Genomic DNA, 24,901 nt, shown 5'->3' with positions numbered 1-24,901 from the left:
AAAGCTCAAAGAATAACTTCACCAAGAGACAAAAGGAGAACATGAATTCAGAATTTTGTCTTTAAATCCTGGGCTACTTTCAACACATATTCCTAAATCATTTTTAGTGGTAAGTTAGTTGTAATTTATGAATGATTTTTCTGAGTAAAAGAAAATGTTTTCCTCTAGTGTTTTTGACTCCTTACATCCGCCCACATATGATTATTCATGTGACTAAAAATGTATACAGTTATGATTTAATAAAAAATAAATAAATAAATAAAAATAAAAAATAAAAAAATAAAAAGTTAGTGTTTTTTTTTGTTTAATCTTTGTTTCTCCAGAAGCATGCATCTTTCATGGTAGCTAACAGTATTCTGCCTATAAACCTGGGTGATGATCCCTTGTGAAGTATTTAACACAGATACCTGCATCTCCTAAACTTTTAATAAATTTGAGTATGATTCCCTGAATGGGTGTGGTAGTGGACTCATATTTTGCCCACTTCAAAATGAATTTGAGATTGAATTTAATTAATCTGCTAACAGTTCAATTAGTCAGATATTATTCCTGGGGTTCACATGAGGAAATAAGAAAGAAGACTTGAGAGTCAATGTTTTGAGAGGTTGATCTGTGATTCCAATAAAAATGTTTATCAGTTACTGTACATTAAAAGCAGTAGAAAGTGCTCTCAATTCTTGCGGGGGACACTACGAAATATATACTATTGTCTTAATTTTTTCAAAAGAGTATCAGAGGAAAGTAAATAAACTTGCTCAATGTACAAAATAGATCAGAGCCTACTCTACTGGTCTGTCCTAAACTCCTGCCTCATCTTCCCTTTTCTGTTCCTCCTTTTCTAATTTATTCACATTTTAAGACATTTATATTGTGATACTATGCATATGCCATAAAAATTACTCATTTAAAGGGCCTAAATCAATTGTTTAGTACATTCAGAATTGCACCACCATCACCACAAGCTAAATTTACAATATTTTCCTCATCCCAGAAAATGTCTTTACCCAGTTGCATCACTCCCATTCAGTACCTTTGCCCCAGCCGCGCATAATAACCAAGCTATCTTGGTCACTCTAGAGTTCCCTCCTCTGGACATTTCATGTGAATGGAATCATGCATATGAGTTTCTTGGTGCGTGCAGCTTCTTTCATTGACATACCGTGTCCAAGGTTTATGAATGTTGTACCAGGCATTATAGGTTTCCACTTGTTACAACAAAGCAAACAAAGGCCAAAATACATGCATATTCCAAGTTCCCTTACAGTTATTGGCAATATCTTTATTCCATTTTCATTATTTATGCCTCATCGTATTTCATTATGGCTTTTGCTAACTTGACTGAGAAATGATCTACAACATATTCTCTGTTACTTAATCAGAGGGACTAGTTTCAGTAAGAACAGTTTTGTTGGCTTATTAACACGATTTTATGCATCTTCTGTAGAAACTTTCTTCACTCTCAGTGAGTAGGGCGCCGGCCCCATATACCAAGTGTAGCAGGTTCAAACTGGGCCCAGGCCAAACTGCAACAATAACAACAAAAAAGAAACTTTCTTCACAAAATAATATCTTCCATTCGCTTTATTAGCAAAATGTACTTCCAGCTCAACTCACACCCAGCTCATAAGTCACACAAAAATTCCAAATTTATGTTTTGATTGTGATTTATATTTCCATTGGGATGACTCATAAGAAACTTAAATTCAGTGGGTGCAAACAAAAATTTCTTTTTTTCCTTCATTCCCTGATCTCTGCAAATGTTTATCATAGTAAATAGCAGAACCACCTACTTTTAATTGATAGGTAACTAGGATCATACAATTGGCTTGTCCTCTCATTTTTACCTCCTAATTTAATTAATATTCAATTCTATTGTATCTAATTCACAGACTGTTTTAAAATTCTCCAGAGAAACCAAATCAATCAGATTAATAAATGCATATACGTATGTACACATGTATATATTTATTTATACAGACATATACATGTATGTTTGTATATGTATATTTATTATGAGAATTGGTTGCCAAGATCATGGGGGCTGAGAAGTCCCACCATCAGCTCTTTGCGAGCTGGAGAACCAGGGAATCAGCTGGCTTTATTCCATCTGAGTTTGAAGGCTCAGGGACTAGTAGAGGGGCCCCACTGGTTTATGTCCCACAGTCTGGAGGTCCAAGAAACAGGAGCTTCAATGTCAAAAGGCATGAGAAGGTATATATTTCATCGTAAGATTGGAGAGAACAGATTGTTTCTTCTGCCTTTTTGCTCTATCCTGGCTCATGGAGTGGATGATACCTTCTCATAATGGAAATGATAGGTCTTCAGTCTACTGACGCAAAGGCTAGGTTTTTTGTTTGTTTATTTGTTTGTTTTTTATGGAAACACCTCCAAAAAAACTCAGAAATATCTCCCAGTCAATTTGACACTTAAAATTAACCATCACATAAACCTCTCTCACATTTATCACTTTATCTCCTTCCATAATGTCACGTATTTAGTCAAATGTATGGTGGTCCCTTACTGAGACACCACCACCTAATTGATGCTAATATTCACCTAAATGGATTGTCTGTTTGAATTGGTGCCTTCCACTCACACTTACCTGGTCATTCTGGACACGGTAGTAAAATGGACACTGAAGTGATTTTTCCTATTATTTCTTTTATTACCATTAGGCTTAGGATTAATTCTGAAAACTTTTCCTGACTTGTAAGTTCCCATGTGATTGGCAATCTACTTCTACTCTTACCCCATTAATTCCTTCATTACTCAGTGCCCCGGAAATAACCGTACATCTATCCTTGTTTTGAGGAATCGACTGGCAACAAGATCTCTTCTCGGCCACCTAAAGGTCAACTGCTTTTCTTTCTGCCAATATTCCCTTTCCTTGTACTTTATGCTAAATTCTCTTTTTCCTTCTAGGTTTAACTGAAACATCTTTGCCTAAGAGAGACCTTCCCTGACCCAGCAGGTTTGTTTAACTTCTATCTCTAAATGCTCTTACGATGTTCTGCACTTCCTTTTTAATACTTGCAATTACGTGTTTAAATCTTGTTCTTTGCCTTGATAATTCCACAAGGAGCATGATCACATCTGTCAAGTCCCGAGCCGTGTCTCAAGCATCTGGCGTAGTCTTTAGCAGACTCCGGGTATACACAATTGTCTGTAAAGTAAATAAAATGGCCAATTATCATCAAATTCAATTTTATCACCATTGTCATTAATAACAAGGAAAAAAAAATTATTACTACTACACAGTATCAAGGAAAACATTTAGTCATAACCAGAAAAGGGAAAATAAAACAGCCGCAGAAGTGTCGGTGGGGTTTTCCCCTTGGAGGTTTTCTACATTATTTTTCAGCCAGAGGTTCTTAAGATTATATTTGCAAAATAAAATATTTTTAAACATTTTAAAGTAGGAAGGACATATGGGGGAAATTAAATAAATAAGTGAGTTCTAAATATTCATTGTATGGTGACTGGAGACTGAGGAAGACGAAGACAAATAAATTTACCGTATTTGAAAGGCTAAGTTAAATGACATAAGAGTAAAGGAAACTTTCATTAAAAAACCAGGACTTTTTGAAAATAAAATAATGTTTTTGGTTAGCTAATATTTCCAATAAGTTTTCAAATGAGGTTTTTAAATTTTTATTCCCTTTATTTTAACCGGACAAAACGTATTTCTTCCAAAATTTACTGTTTCCTTTTTGTAAAAAAATCTCTTTTTAGCAGGAAATGCCACTAGAAATAACATAACAGAAGTAAATCTAATAAGATATGAGATTTGATCTGAATATTTTTATGATTGGTGGAGATCAATGTACCAAACAATCCAAATATTTGGCACGAATAAGGCCCATCACTGAAAATATATTTCTTCTTTTCTTTTTTTTTTTTTTTGTAGAGACAGTGTCTCACTTTATGGCCCTCGGTAGAGTGCCGTGGCCTCACACAGCTCACAGCAACCTCCAACTCCTGGGCTTAAGCGATTCTCACGCCTCAGCCTCCCGAGTAGCTGGGACTACAGGCGCCCGCCACAACGCCCGGCTATAAAAATATATTTCTTTTTCTTTTTAAAGTCAAGTAGACATGGATCTCCTAGGGGTACGTTGCTATACATTTTGTAATCCATACAAAATTTTATCATCTTTGTAGGGAGGCACTCTTCTTAAAACCATGCTCTTTCAAGATTGATGAGACGTTGGTCAAAGGACATAAAATTTTAGTTATATCAGAGGAACAAGTTGAAGAGATCTAGTGTACATAACGGGAGCTACAGTTAAGAACAATATAATGTATAATGGCTAATAGACTAGATTTTAAATGCTGTCAAAAAATAGGTGTATGTGGTAGTATGTGTGTTAGATATATTGATTTAACCATTCCGCAATATGTGTATGTGTGTGTGTGTGTATATATTTCAGTATCATTTTTTTGCCTCAAACATATACACTTTTTACTTGTCAATATAATAAAAACTATGTTCTTTCCCTTGAAAATTGTTAGATAAAGCAAAGAAAAATTTTAAATGATCAAAATTAATTAAATAAACTATTTTTAAAAAAACAAAATAGCATATTTTGTATTTTACAGCTTCAACAACCATTATTCAGTTTTACTTTTGACATGTAATATTTCTTAGAAATTTTATTTTTTACTAAGAAGAATATGTTCCAGCTCCATCCATGTAAACATGAAAGAGGTAAAGTCTCCATCTTTCTTTAAGGCTGCATAGTATTCCATGGTATACATATACCACAATTTATTAATCCATTCGTTGATCGATGGGCACTTGGGCTTTTTCCATGACTTAGCTATTATGAATTGGGCTGCAATAAACATTCTGGTACAAATATCTTTGTTATGTTGTGATTTTTGGTCTTCTGGGTATATGCCCAGCAGAGGAATTACAGGATTGAATGGCAGATCTATTTTAAGATCTCTGAGTGTTCTCCATATATCTTTCCAAAAGGAATGTATTAATTTGCATTCCCACCAGCAGTGCAGAAGTGTTTCCTTTTCTCCGCATCCACGCCAACAACATATTCTTCTTAGTAAAGTATCTCAAGAATGGAAGAAAAAGTACCCAATGTACTCAGCCCTACTATGAAACTAATTTGGGGCTCTCACATGAAAGCTATAACCCAGTTACAACTTAACAATAGGGGGAAGTGGGAAAGGGGGGGTGAGTACAGGGAGGGGGATCGGTGGGATCACACCTGTGGTGCATCTTACAGGGGTATTTGCGAAACTTGGTAAATGTAGAATGTAAAGGTTTTGGCACAGTAACAGATAATGCCGGAAAGGCTATGTTAACCACTGTGATAAAAATGTGTCAAATGGTCTATGAAGTGAGTGTATGATGCCCCATGATCATATCAATGTATACAGTTATGATTTAATAAAAAAAATAAGAAATTTTATTTTTTACAGATTTTTCTCTTATCTTTTGGTATCTTTTATTTTTTCTTGACAGACCTCTGTTACACATGTAATGGAGCAGTAATCTAAGAAAAATTTTAAGAGCAATTTATATGATTACATACTTGGAAGTATATAATACTTAGAAAATAGAAATGATCAGTACTCCATATTTATATGCATCCATTATAGTACAAAATGCTAAGATAATAAACATCACATGAACTCTGTCATAGTTGAGAACTAATTGATGGACATTATGGACACAAAGAGATGTAAACATGATCGGAAATTAAGGAGAGGAGTGGTAAAAACCTAGCTGTTTGGGTACAGTGAACACTATTTTGGTGATGGGCACATGGATAACCCTGACTGGAGCAATATAAATGCTATCCTGGTAACAGAATTAATTCTAAATTTTAAAAGTGGCAACATTTTTTTTAAAGCCACTCCTGAATTTCATTGATCTTGTATGTGATTAAAATTCTTCTTTTTTATTAATTAAAGTGGAACTTGAAAACTCACAGGCTTACCCAAGTTTTTTATGTGTGACATTTTATTGGGTTGCAATCTCATGTTGAGAGCTCCCTCATAATTAGTGTTAATGTTATTTTTTGAAGCAGTTTAGCAGAATTGTTATTTTTTGAAGCAGAGAAATACTTTTTATTAAGGATTAGTGGTCCACTTTTTGAAAGAGATTTTAAACAGTCTTATTTGGGGATTTTTTTTCTCCTGGAGTGATTTTGGAGAAATCACTACAGTAGGTAGTATTGCATGAGAATTATTTACTCCTCAGTTTTAGAACTGCATCATATGAGCCATCATTCTAATAACAATAATATTCTCTATACTTAGTCGCTGTTGAGCTAAACTTGTCCAAACCACTCAAAGTATATTCAGAAATGAACAATTGCTATCCCTGTATCAGTGTCACTTTTTTCTAATTTGACTGGATTGGACTATTTTTTTTCTAATCATAGAAGAACAAATTGATTTTTATTGTTTGATGTAGCTTCATAAAATCTTCAGCTAAGACATTAAGATAATAATACTTTTATAATTCCAGCTGGCTTTCTAAACAATATAGGACAACATTGGTAGGAGAGAGTGTCTCAGAGATTTCTCAGAAAGTAAAAGAAATTTAAAAATGTAAATTGAATATTCATGTAATTGCAATCTAAATATACATTCAATGTTTAATTGTGAAGAATAATTTTTATACTATCCCAAGTTGCCATGGTCATTGTAGTAAAGAATTCCTTTATGAATGTGTCAGTTATTCTTAGCTCACAGCCTAGATGATAGACGCTGTAAGTGCATAAACTAGAAGCTAACTGTGATTTAGGTTTTGGATGTTGGTAGAGCAGAATCTTCTGCGTTGGGGCTAATGATTTAACAGGGGCAATTATTCTTTACAGAAAAATACTCCTACATAATATGTGTTGTTCTTTATATGAACTTATTCGATTATGAACAAGAACTAAATGCTATTCTGCTGTGTATTCCATCTTTTGTCACAGCATGCTATAAAAAAAGGAAAAAATGTGTCAAATGGTTTATGAAGCGAGTGTGTGATGCCCCATGATCATATCAATGTATACAGTTATGATTTAATAAAAAAATAAATAAATAAAAAAAGAAAAAAAAAGGAATAGCAACCACAGATGAAAACCACGTCCCTTATGTTTTTGAGGGAACTAATAGCACCCTTTGGAGTTGCTAATTGGCAAAAATCTGCAAGCATGGGCTTTTGAGGTACAGTTACCATGGAAAATTTGCTTTGAAGTTGGCACCTGTGAATATTTGACTTAATTTGCTTTCCAAGTTTAGGGGATGAATGGAAAACACTGTCATTCTTCCACAGACAAGTCATTCTTGACTATTGCCATCACAGTAGTTATGGACATTTGTATAGAGGATAAGTGAGCTGATTACTAACAAACTTTCCTACTGTTTTGTAGTTATTTTCGATCTATATTCTTCTGCTTTATTTTCATTCTTAAATTTATGGATCAGTAAAAATATACATGTTTACCAAAATGTGAGAATACATTCATCAATGCGATTCTGTATTACTGTATAAGGCCTAACAATAAAATGAATAAAATTTCTTCAATATGGTAATATTAAATATCTAAGTTGAAAACATATTGTTTAATTATTGTGGTCTTGTTAATGAAGAGTTTTTCTCAAAGTATGTCACCATGTTGTAAGATTTATTTGAATACATTGATCTGTCCTTCTCTGATTAGCATAAACCAAACAGTGGCATTTATGGATAAAGATTAAGATTTAAAATAGTATACTTATAAGGAGAAGATAACTTTGATTTATATTTAAGCAATAAAATAAATATTAGATTCTTTAAATCTGTACTTGTAGGGATTATCAATATTATATAGACTATGTGAAGCAGTAGTCAAACCAAATAGACTCATAGGATATACATTAATATGAAGGTAGAAAGAGAGGTGTGTCAAAAAGGGAATTAAGAAAATGGTAAGTTAAGAAAAATTGGAGAGTACAGAGAATAAAGTGCTGTAACACAGTAACTACAGTAACGCACCAGTACAGCGAGGCAGACACTGAGCACAGTGTTATGTGCTGTGTCCTCCTTCCCTTGCTCAGTAACACTGTTATGTTATTTCTCATAACAACAAGCAAAGTGACACCTTGAAATTTCTACAATAGCTATATAGATGATCAGATTAAGTGAATACACAAATCTGAAAATAATTTATTAAACAGAAAACCATATTTGTATAAAGAAAACAAATATACATAGGGACAAAATATTCTGGATTTGATGATGCTTTGTAGTCCTGGATTAAAATACAGATTGCCTAATATTGATCAATATCCTGAGGGATCTCAATCAACCTTATAAATGAAACAACCATTGCTTATGTCCTTTCCATTTTTTCTTCAGTTTCTTTTTTTAATGCATCAAAACTGGGGCACATGAAGAAATACAAGTTGATATTCATTCTTGTACCTAACTTAAAAGAGTGAAGACAAAAAGATATCCTCATATTTGTGTTAATTTTTCTTATATTTATGTTTATGACTCAAGTAGTATTACTTTTTCAAAATAACATATTTATTAATGCTCCCATGTATTATGTTATAGAGAAAGTGTTTTAAATAATTAAAAGAGAATCATAATTATTTTTACCTGGGACTTTCTGATAAGTAAGATACTATATAACAAATACATGGTAAAATTAAATTAAGAATATTGCTTAAAAAGATTAGATAAGTACTTTTCTAATAAAACCTCCAAAACAATAACAAAATAATAATATAAGCAAGTATAAAGCTTACTCTAAGGATTTTGAGATGGTAACAACTGCCTTTAGTGAAAGTAATGATTAGAAGTTGTAAAGCAGGAACTTTTGTAAGTGGAAATTATAAACCATTTATCTCATATCTTCCATCGTGTCTTCCTAGTGGGTTTTCAGTAAACATATTTAAAAATTACATCTTCTTAAACAACAGTAGTTCTCATATAATTTAAGAATTGGTTAAAGAAATAAACTCCCAAAATGTCTTTAGAGTATTTCCAAGTTATATATTTAAAAGGGTGCTACTGAGAAGTCCTCCTTCACTGACTTTTGTGAAATAAGTGTAATTGAATCTTGGTGTCACTGTTTCTTCAAAGTAATAGACTAGGCATTTGTTTATTCTGCATCCTGTTTCAGGTTAGTTTTCTAATCTATAATCTGAAAGAATAATTATATTTACAAAATGAGATTCTTGGGAGGATTAAATGAGTTGATAGATCTAAAGCTTGGCACAGAACGGCAGTTAAGAAATGTTTCTCTGTCTCTCTCTCTCTCTCTCTCTCTCTCTCTCTTTCTCTGTGTGTGTATATGTGTAGTTCATAATGCATATAACGCATTATAGTATATAATGCATATTAGAGTCCACAAACTTTTTTAATTTTCAGTTCTTACTAAGAAGAAAGGTTTTTATTGCTGTAACTCTTCACAATTATCTCAAACCCTTTCACTTTCATTATTTAAAGTACAAAATCCAGAGATACACACGAAAGATATTTTTCTTATTTTTAAAGATTAGTTGATTGGCAGTTAAAGCAGCTAGGCAAGATACTCAGTTATACACATCATAAGAAACACAAAAGCTTAAAAATACAGATTCTATGTTCTATTCCATGAGTTCAATAATGAAGATTAAGGGCATATTGTGCATATCTGGGAATTGATAGAAATGACTGTGTAAACTTGAGTAAATAGTAAGTGCTATTTAATGTTCTCTATGTCTAAAAATTTTAACATAATTCATATTAAATTTCTAAATGAAAGTTCAACCTATTAAAAGTAGATGTTTTAAATTTAGAAATACCTACAAAAGTTTTAGAAATTAAACTTTTATATCTGTTTATTCATAAATCTATCAAGTGTTCATGAACTGTTTAAGTAAAGTGTATTTACTTCTTATTTTGATAAAATAAAACTGTCCAGCAGATTAATTAATTAATTAATGGTATCTTGATGTGCTAAATATTTTGAAATCTGCCTTTCAAAACCTAAATCATGTAGCACTAATTGTTTATATATTTGTTTCTGCAAGATTATATCTCATAAAATTTGTATCAAAATGATTTTGAATCATGTCTTCTTTAGGATTTTATAATTGTAATTCCTCAAGCCAAAGCATACATTTTAAATTATTATCATTTCTGTCTTTATAATTTTTAGGTTTGTCCATATACTACTTTTCTTCCAAGCTCCAAATATAATATAGTTAGCTAAAAACTGAGAGTCAAAGTACATAAACTAGCTTTAATGTATAACTTGAATTTCCCCAGACTTTAGTAGTCTTTGACTTTTTGAATATAGGTGGGATCAGATTGATATTCACTTCTCCATTTTTACTCAGGTAACCAATATGTCTTGGAGATGGTTTCATGTCATATATAAATATGTACATATATTTTGTTGCATGTTAGTAGTTATAAAGTATTCCATTATATTAATACATAATTAAAATTTTAGTACTTTATTATATGTGTCCATGCTTTAGATTTGAGTGTTTGAGTAACATACCCAAAGGTAAGATGCAATCATTAATGAGTTCAATCCTGCTGCATCCTGTAGTTGATGAACAAATGTTCTCCAGGCAAGTTCCACTGCCATTCTGCCTACCTCTGCCTATCTATCCATTCCGCACTGAGAACTGGACCCTGGGCTCTCACGGAGACTTAGTGATCAACTTGGAAAGAATATTGTTATTGCCTTCATGTAAGTCTCAGCTAAAAAGAGCCCAAAGCAGTGATGTTTTCAGTAAACTTATAGTTTCTTAATCATGAGAAGTCTAGACAGAATTTTTCCTTTTAAAGAATATGTTGCTGGCCTAATGTGGCCCACACAAACCCCTCCCTCTCTTCCTCCTCCTCTTCTCCTAAGACATAGAACATAAAGACCTACCTAGCCTCACCTCAAAGTTCGCACTAAAGGACCCTAACCCACCAAAGCCATCAGAGCAAGCTGTGGAATTTTCCCACCCCTTGTGCCCCATATAAAAGAGGTCTCTGACTGCCCCCAGGGACAGATGCCATCTTTGCCCTGCCCAGGCAGCCAGTGGAAGTCCTTTTCAATAAACCTCACCCAAACATCTCCACTGCAGGTGTCGTCTCTGGGCTCCGCCAGTCCACCTTTCAGAAATCCCTGTGTGAGAAATTATTTTAGTGGATTTCAATGTCTTTATCCCCAGCAATGCTACTGAGATATCAGTTCTTTACTTCAATCTTTTACAGCGTTGAGAACATTAGATGAGACTGTATTTTTGTGCCATAGTTTCCTAAAAATAAACCTTTCACTCAACGAAGGAGTATATCCAGCTCATTCTACTCAGAAGCCTTATTCTTTCTCATACAAAATATTAAGGGGTTATTTGTGAATTATAGCAATGGTCTTTAATTTTTTATCACTTTGAATAAATGTTTTATTTTTTGCATAATCAGACAGCCTGTTGGTTTCTTGCCAGTTGACTTTCCTAGCCTGAGTCACAGAGTGTATGTCTACAAATGTCTGGAGCATCAGAGACGCAAGGTGATTTCCCTTTCATGAGAGTCTACATTGTAAACATTTCACTAGTGACCAGGCCCAAGCCACAATTAACTATGTGTGTTAATTTTGATTCCCCATAGATGGTCTCAGCCATGGTTAACTTTCTGTGTAAAGTTGGCTGAACCACAGAGTCCTCAGATATTTGGCAACACTTTATTAGGGGTGTTTAGGTGAGGTTGCTTTTGTAAAGGACTAATATCTAAATCAGTGGACTTTGAATAAAGAAGAGTGTCCTCCATCATGTGGGCGGGCTTCATCCAGTCAGTTGAAAGTCGGAGTAGAAGAAAGAGAATGAGCATCCCAGAGTAAAGGAGAAGCCTCCACAGACTGCATCTGGGCTGCCTCTGCAGCATAGGCTCTCACGGGTTCTGCACCTGACTGCTCTTCAATCGGGATTGGAACTTGGGCTACAGGGTGAACAAATTCTTTACAAGTAAATCTTTATCTCCATATATACACATCCTATTGGTTATGTTTCTGTAGGGGAAACTGAGCCCTGACTTTTAGCATGAGACTCGCTTCCTGCTTGAGAGACCTGGAGAAGCATGAGAATGGCATGTGAGTTGTGTGCATGCAGATCAGAACACTGGCCTCCAAGGGAGAATGTACATGCGAGGTGTGGCAATAGCAGGCCTATCGGTTATGGTAAAGACGCTCTAGATTCCAAGTTCTCTTGAGGATAGAGGCATGGTCTTGCTTAAGGTCTGAGATTTTGCAAAAACAAATTGGAGACATTCTTTTCTACATTTTCCATGTTCCCCCTTTTTAATGCTGATGTCTGATAAGTACCTTATAACTATTTTTTCCTACTTATGGTAATAAATACAACCCAAGTTTAACTAGCTTGGGAAGGTTCCCCCCAGAGTTCCTCAGTCTCTGGACATAGACTTTGTGGCAAGCCTCTGCATTTCTGGCACCAAGACCTCCTTATCTGGTGATCCCAAACCCCTTCATGTGTCTTCGGAAAACTCTTATAATGCAGGCTTTATTAATAAATACACTAGCTTTCCACCTTGTAATATCATGGCTACATAAAATGGAACATTGTTTTGGATATCTATTATTTATTTGTAAAAGAACTATATGAATTTAAAACACATTCACCTTGTCGATGTGGGTGAATTTATGACAGGTGATGGACCAAGTTAGATGGCTGAACCACAACTCTAAACTACTGATAGCAATGGATCAAGTTAAATTTATTGTTTAAAAGACTGAAAACCACAAAACCACATCAAGCAGTATTGATTTTCCTTAAGTGGTGAAGAAGCTTTTAAGGATATCTTACAAAGTGTGTTGTACTATGTACAGGACAGCATTCCATCAATTTTGCTGAATTCAGAAAGTTGGACACAGTTTGGGAGAATTAAACAAATGGAGAAACCTTTAGATTAATAAAAGTAAACTCAAGTTACCAAAGAATTGGTTGGTGGAAACTTGGAAAGGCATCCATGACCACTCAGCCCTTCTTCAGGGGAACGGTTGAACCTAGACAAGCTGCGTGATGCTGTCATTAAAGATAACAGAAAAAGGCTAAGATAGCACGTGGATTGTCACGCTTCACTACTCTGTAAACACAAGCGACTTGGCCAGCTCATGAGTCATGTTCACGCGCTCCTCAACTGCATCAGACGTATGCATGGCAAAAAGCATCACACATAAGATGCTGCTTTTACAAATACCGTCACCAGGCTAAATGATCTGTGTCAGCTTGTTGTTATACACGCTCCCGCGGGAGTAAATGCTTCCAAGGCCAATCATCGTGCCTAACATCAACCAGGCCATCTAAATGTAAATGCAAGATGTTTAAATTGTTATCCGATGATAACTTGAATTAAAAAAAAATCATTTCAAAAATATAAAATCAAAGTAAAGAATCTTACTGTTGCTGGTGAGTCCTTTGGCTCACATTACTTTCATATCTGTGCTAGGTGCTTTGTAACATGACAGGTAAGAATTTGAATTATTGTTCATTAATCCTTAAAGGGATGTGGAGAGAGAGTCGGGAAGGAGAATAAAGCACGTTTTTAGCTTCTCACATTATTCATCTGCTACACATCAATATTCCCTATAACATCTTGCCAGTACTTACAATCTGCAAGATTTTGTAGTCTTTGTTAATTTATTTTCCTAGGGGTACCATAACAAATTATTGCAGACTGGTGTCTTAAAACAACAGAAATTTATTGTTTCACAGTTTTGGAGGCTAGACGTCTACAATAGAGGCGTCAATAGCACCATGCTCCCTTTGAAATCTCCAATGTTTTCCCTTTCTAGCTTCTGGGTTTTGCAAGGTACGGTAGGCATCGCCTGACTGTTAACTGCAGCGTTTCAGTCTCTGCCCTTGTTGTGACATGGTGCCCAGAACCTGCATGCTTACCTTGATCTCACCTCTTGTAAGCACATCACTTTAGTCTAACCCACTCTGAAGGAGTTATCTATGTGTAATGACTCTATTTCCAAATAAGTTCACATCATGAAGTACCAAAAATTGGAACTTCAATATTTCTTTTAAGGGAATAGAATTCAACTCATAAGCAACACTACATATAAAGCTATTTATTTTAATAAAAATGGAATGTGACAATTTATTTGAAGAAATGTAATGGAAATTGCCTATGGTAGGAACAGTTTCGTCTCTACCTACTTACTATGACCCCAGATACATAGACTTTAAAGTACTTTTAAAAATTAAATTGACTCATGAATTTTATTCAAATGAACAATTATTAAGTTTAAGGGATATTTAACAATAGCCAATTTGTTCTATAATCACAAATAGCCATTTTTCACTTATCAGACAAAAACTGTAAAGATTGGTTGACTTCTGTGACACTATTAAAGAAATTGAGAATCTGCTACATTTCAGATATTGTGCTTGATAAGAACAATGAGATAGGCAAGATAAATGGATAAATAGAAAAAATATAATAAATCAAATGTCCTCACAGCTGTATCAATACATAGGATCATGATTAATAGGTAATAATAACTGACAGCCTCTTCTTCAATGTTGCAATTATATCTTCCCATATAGCAACACCCATCAAAATTTACCTCAAAGAATCATTTCCAAGTAAATAGTTAAAAATATGGTGGGTATGGGGAGTGAGTTTATAAGAAGAAATATGCTTGTTGCTGAGTAATCATAGTGAAAAAAGTAAAATAATCTACAACAGGAGTATAATTAAATAAATATAACACACTTACATGATCTTTTTTTGCACATCAAAATGTATACCAGCATATGTAAAATTTGATAAATGACTAAAAAACTATAATTTTAGATTTTGCTGGCAAGCTTACAAATACGGGTTTCTTTTTAATCTTTCAAAATTCTGTAATAATGGATCATCCCTTATAATCATAGAAAAATTGACTTCATTAGAATTTAACATGCATATAAAATTTTATAACTACAAAATTTCAGAAGTATAATTTCTAATAAAAATTTACTGTACAAAATTTAAAACTTCTTAACACAAAAAATAAGTGAGTGAAGTAATGGTGATTTTTTTTGGGGGGGGTCAAAGGGGTTTTCTTTCTTTTTTTCTTTCTTTTTTTTAATTAAACCATAGCTGTGTACATTAATGCAATCATGGGGCACCATATACTGGTTTTATATACTATTTGACATATTTTCATCACACTGGTTAACATAGCCTTCCTGGCATTAGTTATTGTGTTCAGACATTTATATTCTACATTTAAGTAAGTTTCACATGTACCCTTGTAAGATGCACCGCAGGTGTAATCCCACCAATCACTCTCCCTCCGCCCATCCTACTCCCTGCCCTCCCCTCCCTTCTCCTTGGTTAATCAGTCTGATTTAAGCCTTCTACATTGCATATCAAATCATCACACATTGTTCCCCATAAATGTATACAGTTATGATTTTAATTAAAAATTAAAAAAAATTATTGTACAAAACATTTCTATAATGAAAAGAATGTACTAAGCAGGCTAGATAAACTAAAGCAATAAAACTATATTCACAATTTTTTTTTTTTTTGTAGAGACAGAGTCTCACTGTACCGCCCTCGGGTAGAGTGCCGTGGCGTCACACGGCTCACAGCAACCTCTCACTCTTGGGCTTACGTGAATCTCTTGCCTCAGCCTCCCGAGCAGCTGGGACTACAGGCGCCCGCCACAACGCCCGGCTATTTTTTTGTTGCAGTTTGGCCGGGGCTGGGTTTGAACCCGCCACCCTCGGCATATGGGGCCGGCGCCCCACTCACTGAGCCACAGGCGCCGCCCTATTCACAATGTTTTAAACATGCTCTGGAGCTCTAGTTATTTCAAAATAATCTAGTAGTATATGATGAACGCACTGGATCCTGAATGAAGATTATCTTTCACCAGCAATTAGAGTAAAATAAATGGCATTATCAATGCAAAATAATCCAATAATGAAAAGACACCCATTTTGAAGGTAAATATCTTTAAGCTATTTCTCCCTTATCCTTTTGTTAATTAAAAAAAAAAAAAACAAAACCTCGGGCACTTGATGAAGGTTGAGGGGTTTTCACTCAGGTCCAGTCTCGCCCCTGATTAATGTTACTGACAAAACAGAACAGAACAAGTCTGCGGTTCCCTTGCAGAAGAGAAGCTGAATTGAGCTCCAAATCAGCTTGTCTTTGCTCTTGTACTGTCTATAGGCTGACGATCCCCTGAGGGCCAGGTGCGTCTTAGGTTTAGTAAAGCGGACCTCTGGGTCAGCCCCGCCCTGGGAGTTTCCCTGGTTTGCAAGTTGGAGTTGCCTCAGGCAAACTCAGAGTCTCTGGTTGCCCAGGGAGACAGGTGGTGTGGCTTCAGAATATTCGGTAGTGAGCCGTATTGCTAGCAAAAGAGGGCTGCTGATTTATGGCTCAGGCAACGGCTGCTCTGGTATAGCTCCCCTCCAACGGTCCTCTCTCTGCTCCTGTACCCCAGAGTCTGCACAGACAGGCTGCAGCCCAGCACTGTCTACACCCCTCAAGCAATCACCCAAGAGTCTGGACCCCTGGGGGACAGGCCTCCAGACCTTGGAGCGAGAGCAGAGGGGAGTGCAGGGGAGCGCTGGGAGCCTGGAGTTGTGGGCAGAGAACACACAGAGCTTTATACAGTTTTATGCTTGGCCGTACTGTCACCAAAAGACGGCTGTTGCACTGTGCTTCAGGGAACTGCCACTCCAGTGCAGTCCCCTCTCCGCCTACCGACTGGGACTGGCCTCCAGACCCCAGTGTGAGCGAAGGGGAGCGCTGGGAGCTCAGAATTCCAGGTAGAGACTATATACAGTTTATACAGTTTTACGCCTGGCAGGAGGATGCCATGGCACCCTAGTAGGGGAGATAGGTCCAGTTTTTAGAGGGTCTCTCCCATAGAGTGTAGTGGGAGGACTTTTGAACTCTGCCCGGTTGTTTATGGGGCATTCTGAGCCGTTCTCATGGGGGAGGGGACTCCCGTCCACTTGGTGATGGATTTTGTACCTTTTGTTTGTATCCTTGTGGTCGCAGCTCACCTCAGCGGGGTTGACGTGCGTTCTACAACCTTCTCTCTTAGTGCAGCTCAAATCCACCAGGTTACTTGCTGAATTTTTGTCCTTTAAGTCTCCTTCTGGACAGGAGCCTCTGTGGAAAGCTGGCTTCAATCAGCCATGTTGTCTCCTCCCCGGAATGTCGGTTTTATCCCAGAATCTCAAGGCTGGTTCAGCATACGTAAATATATAAATGTAATCCAGCACATAGACAAATTAAAAAACAAAGACCATATGATTCTCTCAATCAATGCAGAAAACGCTTTTGATAATATCCAGCATCCCTTCATGATCAGAACACTTAAAAAAATTGGTATAGAAGGTAAATTTCTTAAACCGATAGAGGCCATCTACAGCAAACCCACAGCCAATATCATATTGAACGGAGTTAAATTGGAATCATTTCCACTCAGATCAGGAACCAGACAAGGCTGCCCATTGTCTCCATTGCTTTTTAACATTGTAATGGAAGTTTTAGCCACCGCAATTAGGGAAGAAAAGGCGATCAAGGGTATCCATAAAGGGTCAGAAGAGATCAAACTTTCGCTCTTTGCGGATGATATGATAGTATACCTGGAAAACACTAGGGACTCTACTTCAAAACTTTTAGAAGTGATCAAGGAATACAGCAGCGTCTCAGGTTACAAAATCAACATTCATAAATCGGTAGCCTTTATATATACCAACAACAGTCAAGTTGAAAAAACAGTTAAGGACTCTATCCCATTCACAGTAGTGCCAAAGAAGATGAAATATTTGGGAATTTATCTAACAAAGGACGTGACAGATCTCTATAAAGAGAACTATGAAACTCTAAGGAAAGAAATAGCTGAAAATATTAACAAATGGAAAAACATACCATGCTCATGGCTGGGAAGAATCAATATTGTTAAAATGTCTATACTACCTAAAGCAATATATAATTTCTTTTTCTTTTTTTTTTTGTAGAGACAGGGTCTCACTTTATGGCCCTCAGTATAGTGCCATGGCCTCACACAGCTCACAGCAACCTCCAACTCCTGGGCTTAAGTGATTATCTTGCCTCAGCCTCCCGAGTATCTGGGACGACAGGCGCCTGCCACAATGCCCGGCTAAGCAATATATAATTTCAATGCAATCCCTATTAAAGCTCCACTGTCATACTTTAAAGATCTTGAAAAAACAATAATTCGTTTTATATGGAATCAGAAAAAACCTTGAATAGCCAAGACATTACTCAGAAATAAAAACAAAGCAGGAGGAATTACACTACCAGACCTCAGACTATAGTACAAATCAATAGTGATCAAAACAGCATGGTATTGGCACAAAAACAGAGAAGTAGATGTTTGGAACAGAATAGAGAACCAAGAGATGAATCCAGCTACTTACCGTTATTTAATCTTTGACAAGCCAATTAAAAACATTCAGTGGGGAAAAGATTCCCTATTTAACAAATGGTGCTGGGTGAACTGGCTGGCAACCTGTAGAAGACTGAAACTGGACCCACAGCTCTCATCATTAACCAAGATAGACTCTCACTGGATTAAAGATTTAAACCTAAGACATGAAACTATAAAAATACTAGAAGAGAGTGTAGGGAAAATCCTTGAAGAAATTGGGTTGGGTGAGTTTTTTATGAGAAGGACCCCCCGGGCAATTGAAGCTGCTTCAAAAATACACTATTGGGACTTGATCAAACTAAAAAGCTTCTGCACAGCCAAGAACACAGTAAGTAAAGCAAGCAAACAGCCCTCAGAATGGGAGAAGATATTTGCAGGTTATGTCTCCGACAAAGGTTTCATAACCAGAATCCACAGAGAACTCAAACGCATTAGCAAGAAAAGAACAAGGGATCCCATCGCAGGCTGGGCAAGGGACTTGAAGAGAAACTTCTCTGAAGAAGACAGGCGCATGGCCTTCAGACATATGAAAAAATGCTCATCATCTTTAATCATCAGAGAAATGCAAATCAAAACTACTTTGAGATATCATCTAACTCCGGTGAGACTAGCCTATATCACAAAATCTCAAGACCAGAGATGTTGGCGTGGATGTGGAGAAAAGGGAACACTTTTGCACTGCTGGTGGGAATGCAAATTAATACATTCCTTTTGGAAAGAGATATGGAGAACATTTAGAGATCTAAAAATAGATCTGCCATTCAATCCTGTAATCCCCCTATTGGGCATGTACCCAGAAGACCAAAAATCACACCATAACAAAGATATTTGTATCAGAATATTTATTGCAGCCCTATTCATAATTGCTAAGTCATGGAAAAAGCCCAAGTGCCCATCGATCCACGAATGGATTAATAAATTGTGGTATATGTACAGCATGGAATATTATGCAGCCTTAAAGAAAGATGGAGACTTTACCTCTTTCATGTTTATATGGATGGAGCTGGAACATATTCTTCTTAGTAAAGTGTCTCAAGAATGGAAGAAAAAGTACACAATGTACTCGCCCTTATTTTGAAACTAATGTAGGACCTTCACATGAAAGCTACAACCCAGTTACAACCTAAGAATAGGGAGAAAGGGGAAAGGGAGGGGAGGGAGGGGGGAGGGAGGGGGGAGGGAGGGGGAAGGAGGGGGATCAATAGGATTACACCTGTGGTGCATCTTACAAGGGTATATGTGAATCCTAGTAAATGTGAAATGTAAAGGTCTTAGCAAAATAACTAAGAAAATGCTACAAAAGCTATGTTAACTAATGTGATGAAAATGTGTCAAACGATCTATGAATGAAGTGTATGGTGCCCCACAATCATACTAATGTACACAGCTATGGTTTAATAAAAATAAATAAATTAATATTAAAAAAAGAAAATTACAACATATGAGAAGATTTAGAAAAAAATATGTAAAACGTTTTATGTGACTTTTCACAATAATAAAAATTGTAGTTTATTCATTGTGCACATTAAGAATATCACATGGTATTATATTCTTACTTTGCATTAAGAATATGAGTGATCGCTTCCTTTTATACAGTCACCAGCCTTAAAAGATTCTTTTTTTTCCATTGTTTTTTGCCAATCAAAATAAATGACTGCTTTATAAATTTACAAGTTCTAACTCAGTTACCTTAATCTATATCTTCAAAAGACACATTTCCTAGACAATCATGAGGCAGAAATCTAACTGTAGGACATGAAACATTTGACAATGGGTCCTCAGAGGAAACATGTATTGTGGCTGAGCTGAGCAGGAAAGGCTACACAAAAGAGGTGATAATCAAATTGAGTGGAGTCGCTTATACTTATAAACAAACTAGGCATTTTTGTACCACCTAATCTTGGAAATGACAATGAAATTCTACTTGGCATTTCTAACCTCCAATATATTGTATTCCAGTCAAACTCATACTCCTAGTTCAGAGGCCCAGGTGTCACCCTTTCTGGGAAGTTTTCTCTAACCTGTTCAGATCAAATTAGGAATTTCTTCTTTGAATTTCCCATTACCAATTACACACTCGATCTCTAAAGTAAAATTTACTTTACTCTGTGATAATTTTTTATGTCTACATCCATGACAGAATTAACTTTTTCTGGTTAGGATTACTGTTTTTGACACTATATCATCACCACTGTAGAGAAGGCATTCTGATAAAGTTTTAAAAAAGCTTTTTATTTATATTAAATAATTAATATTAAAATTAATTGCCTATTTAATATTTATCTGAGCATTTTATCTTTGTTCTTGCTCCCTTTATTTTTTATTTATTTATTTTTTTATTAAATCATAACTGTATACATTGATATGATCATGGGGCATCATACACTCACTTCATAGACCATTTGACACCAACAACAGTCAAGTTGAAAAAGCAGTTAAGGACTCTATCCCATTCACAGTAGTGCCAAAGAAGATGAAATATTTGGGAATTTACCTAACAAAGGACGTGAAAGATATCTATAAAGAGAACTATGAAACTGTAAGAAAAGAAATTGCTCCCTTTAAAATTACAGTGCTGTTCACTGTATAGGAAAGTGAGAATTTTTATTCTCAAAAATATATCTCAAACATCTAAGGTACAGGAAGTAATTTGATTCAATGACAGTGAAAGAGAAATTCATAACATTTTTATTGAACCTAGGGTGCCTCCAAATCAGTAAACATCTTAGCTGTAAAGACATAAGATAGAATGAAGAGAGAGAACAGTCAGTGCTTCCAGGAAGGTCCCAAATGCCAACCTGAATTCTAATGCATATTAAATGCAAACTAACAGATAGATCTTGATTTAGAAATGACAGAAGAGACAATAACCAGAGAGGGGCAGTCAAAACCCATTTTACATTTGGCATTTTCAAATACTGTTGATTCCCAGAGGCAATAAATTATATTGTCGTCAGCAATAGTAATGTAAAGGGTATTAAGAAATATGTTCTATACTTAAAGTAGTTTCTATTTAATAGGTATTAACAAGATGTCAACAAAAGTAGGTAAAATTGAAAAGGCTCAAAATATTCAAATAGTCAATATTCAAAATATTTAATACTCAAATACTCAAAATATTTAATATTTCTATTTTCAACACAGAAATTACTTTGTTTCTTGGTGCAGAGGAAACGGTTATATCTTTTGATAGAATTATATTTTTTAACCAATATTTTGATCCTGGACTTTCTAATTATCATTACTATAAATGCTATTGTTTATCTTTTGCTAGCAATATGTAGGATGGAAAAATATTAGGAATAAGGTAAAATAAAATACTCCTAAAGAAGAAGCACACAAATATATATAAAAAGAAGCAAATAACAAAGAAAAATAGGCTCAAAGATTTCAGACCAAGTATGACATATTGGAGACCATACTTCTCGACAGTTCAAGGTTTTGGATAGAATACATTAAATGTTTTTCTATAAATTCTTCCAGAACAAAGAAACGGTTACTAAAGACCATTATGTATTAATGATATTAATGTTTACATTTCAAAGATGGTTCTGGAAACTGTAAAGATAAATTCTTTTTATGGTCAACTTTCAATTACAAGTCAACTTTTATTTTATTGTTTATTAGAATTTAGTACTCAATCATTTTTTTTTCATATTTGTGTTTTATTGTTTGTGATTCATCAAGGGTACAAAAAAGATTACACTGATTATAAAGTTCCACTTATAATTGTGTCTCTCCCTCAAGAGCTGTGCCATACACTGTGACCCTTACCCCCATACAGGAGGTTTACATAACATTTGCAAGAGTTTAAATAGATTAAGTAATAAAACCTAATCTTAAGAGTTTGCTTTGAAGAATTTGGGGGGAACATACTCAAATTCAGTTATTCAGCTCCTTAAAAAAAGGCATTGTCTATAAGCTTTATCAGACCTATTTTATCCATTTTTAAGTACATGATTTCTGATCAATTTCTGAATTATACTCATAATGTAGTAACTCTAAATCAGAGTGCCTTTTTCTTTCCTTGTCGGTTTTGAATACATTGTTTTCCTTTTATCAACACAAAGAATTGAAATTAAAAAATTTCATTTAGCTGAAAGTTGATGAGTTTATTTCCTAATAATATTAACTAAAAAATTTAAGACCTTTTTTCAATTTTCATATATACTGTAATCCATTTTTTTCTTAAATTACAAAGATTTTAAATGGATCTGGAATGATAAATAAGACTTCACCTCCTAGGTATCTTTATTTGTTCCCCTTTTAAAACTAACATAAGTTTTAGGTTGACTATGAATAGATAAGTAAAGTCTTATTACTTATTTTATTTTGTTTTGTTTTGTTATGTTTTGGGGATGAAGTCTCACTCTGTTGCCCTGGGTAGAGTGTACAGTGCATGACATCATAGCTCACGGCAACCTCCAACTCTTGGGCTCAAGTGATCCTCTTGCCTCAACTGCCTGAGTAGCTGGGACTACAGGTGCCCACAACAATGCGTGGCTATTTTTAGGGATCTTGCTCTTGCTCAGGCTGGTCTTGCACTCCTGAGCTCAAGCAATCCACTGCCTCTGACTCCCAGAGCTCTAGGATAACAGACATGAGGCACTATGTTTGGCCAACTCATCCTCCACTAAAATAGAAAAAAAAAGAAAAGAAAAAGAAAGCTTTAAAAAATTTTGGTTAAATAAAATAAAAGCAGAAACCTGATAACTGATTTATTTACTTATTTGCTTGCTTCCTTCAGACACAGCCTGAATGCAGTATGTTGTATGGTCATGCCTAGGGCTCTATTGCTACATAACAACACTGTAACATATGGTATATTCTATTTTATGAAGCAAAAGTTTCACAGGCTCTATGGGTCAAAACACTTCCTCAGTGTTCTCACCAGGCAAAGGAAGCTCAAAGCTTTAAGAGATCTTTACAGCATCTAGAGTACCCTCTAGACTCAAGTACTGGCATGCTAACAGGAAGGATGTTAAGGTCTCTTCCTGTTAACATGCTAGTGCTTGATGAGGAAAGACTGGTTACTTCTGTCCGTGCTGCTCCCCGACTCAGACTCATGGATAGTCAGCTCTGCAACTCATTTAACCCCTAGGCTTCTTCCTCATTTAGAAGTGATCATATTACCGGTGACCCCCTTTAATTTTCTTGCATACCAATGTGGTCCATTTGTAAGTAAACTTTTGAATCCTAATAAACATCTCATTATCGCTTGGAATTTATGTTGCATTTAATTCTTATTATTTTTTCTTCTGTTCTCAGTTTTTTTTGTCTCATGCCTACCCAAATATTCACGAATACAATGTTTTGCTTTTTATTTCATTTTTCCTGGAATCCATTCATATAATCCATATAATACGAATATTATTACATTTTTATTATTAATTATAGCATCTATCAGAGATGCACACAGGGTCATGCTATGGTTTGTTTTAATGATTTTTCTATATGGACTGGGAATAATTCAGAACTCTTTGTGAAACATCTCTAATTCTGTGATTCATTGAATATTTATCTTTACACAAAGAAAGGCAATTTAATATCATATCTCAGAGAATTTTGGCTACAATTTAACATCATTCTGGTCAACAAATGAGTATCTCCACTTATGTTTTGTCTTTGTCATAAGGGAAAACTTTAAAGGAATAATATTTAAACTCATAAAAATTAATCCAGTTGTTGTAGAAATTATGTGAGCATGCTACCCTCAAATGCCTATTTTCACCATTCAGTATGCGTTTATCAGAGTTAGACACTGATTTTAGGAGCTACTAAGACAATCAATTTTCTTCTAAGAAAATCAGCTTTCATTTGTAATACAATCATGTGAATTTTATAGGTAGTAGTTTCTGATATGTTTTGAATGAAAGCAAATGACTCGCTCTAGAACACAAGAAAGTTTTCCTTTTATTCTTTTTTTCCTTAGCCTTTTCAATATTTTATTTATCATATTAGCTTGTGTACTAAGGCTTAGTACATACGATGAACTGCATGAATACCCAGAGTACACCTCACAGCAATATATAAAAAGAAGCTTATAGACACATAATATTATTGTATTAAAAAAATTATGAATATGTTAACAAAATTTTTCAATATCAGGACAAAATTTTATGAAAAATAAGCCTTTATGGAAGTTAAAATAAAAAATAATGTGCAACAATTTTCAGTGACTCACTGCTATAACCCATTTTTTTCTTAAGAAAAACCATCAGTTTCAATAAAATATCAAAGCCCTTAAAGACATTCTTTTTGACTTATTTCTTCATATTTAATAAGGTTATCACATGTCATTTCTGAAGTGATAAGATTTCTCAGTAGCCCCTAACTTCAATTCCCCACAACCAAACACTCATTTGTTTCTTTTGGTCAAGTAGCATTAGGCTAAATCAAAGAGGGAACTCAATTAATAGAAAAACAAATGTCTTTAGCTTTTGAATTGTTTCTTTTATAATATCATTTATGGAATGTTTTATGAATCC

The 24,901-nt window shown here is 35.0% G+C and overlaps 1 long non-coding RNA gene across 1 annotated transcript in view; it reads right to left on the bottom strand.

The window, feature by feature from the left end:
• Positions 1–1,559: 1,559 nt before the first annotated feature.
• LOC128578996 (uncharacterized) overlaps positions 1,560–24,901 on the bottom strand; it is a 36,319-nt gene continuing 12,977 nt past the window's right edge. Inside the window, exons 2-3 of the long non-coding RNA XR_008378020.1 lie at positions 16,985–17,198; positions 1,560–3,163 (exon numbers count right to left, since the gene is read on the bottom strand). This is a non-coding gene — a long non-coding RNA (uncharacterized LOC128578996). The remainder of the gene's footprint in view (positions 3,164–16,984; positions 17,199–24,901) is intronic.

The sequence above is a fragment of the Nycticebus coucang genome, chromosome Y (assembly GCF_027406575.1).
Source record: "Nycticebus coucang isolate mNycCou1 chromosome Y, mNycCou1.pri, whole genome shotgun sequence".
In the NCBI taxonomy this organism is placed as follows: Eukaryota; Metazoa; Chordata; class Mammalia; order Primates; family Lorisidae; genus Nycticebus; species Nycticebus coucang.
This window is presented reverse-complemented; position numbering and strand designations above follow the sequence as displayed.